Source organism: Octopus bimaculoides, chromosome 18, assembly GCF_001194135.2.
Source record: "Octopus bimaculoides isolate UCB-OBI-ISO-001 chromosome 18, ASM119413v2, whole genome shotgun sequence".
NCBI lineage: Eukaryota > Metazoa > Mollusca > Cephalopoda > Octopoda > Octopodidae > Octopus > Octopus bimaculoides.
The window spans coordinates 44,519,940-44,520,569 of NC_068998.1; positions in this window are offsets into that span (position 1 = coordinate 44,519,940).

Consider the following 630-nt stretch of genomic DNA (forward strand, 5'->3'; position numbering starts at 1 on the left):
TAGTAGTAGTAGTAGTAGTAGTAGTAGTAGTAGTAGTAGTAGTAGCGGTGGTGGTGATTTTGGTAGTAGTAGTAATAGTAGTAGTAGTAGTAGTAATAGTAGTAGTAGTAGTAGTAGTAATAGTAGTAGTAGTAGTAGTAGTAATATTAGTAGTAGTGGTAGTGGTAGTAGTAGTAGTAGTAATATTAGTAGTGGTGGTAGTGGTAGTAGTAGTAGTATTAGTAGCGGTGATTTTGGTAGTAGTAGTAGTAGTAGTAGTGATGGTGGTGATTTTGGTGGTAGTAGTATTAGTAGTATTGTCGGTGGTGGTGGTTTTAGTAGTAGTAATAGCAGTGGTGGTGGTTTTAGTAGTAGTAGTAGTAGTAGTAGCGGTGGTGGTGGTGGTAGTGGTAGTTTTAGTGGTAGTAGTGGTGGTTTTAGTAGTAGTGGCAGTGGTGGTGGTTGTAGTAATAGTAGTGGTGGTGGTGGTTTTAGTAGTAGTAGTCATGGCGATGGTGGCAGTGATTATAGTAGTAGTAGTCGTTCATTATTTAGTTCCAGTGTTTTAGAATGGCAATACTAATTGAAATATGAGAAGATGGAGCGACTGTAGAATGTCTATTTTAATGGATAATGAACCAAAGACATCTT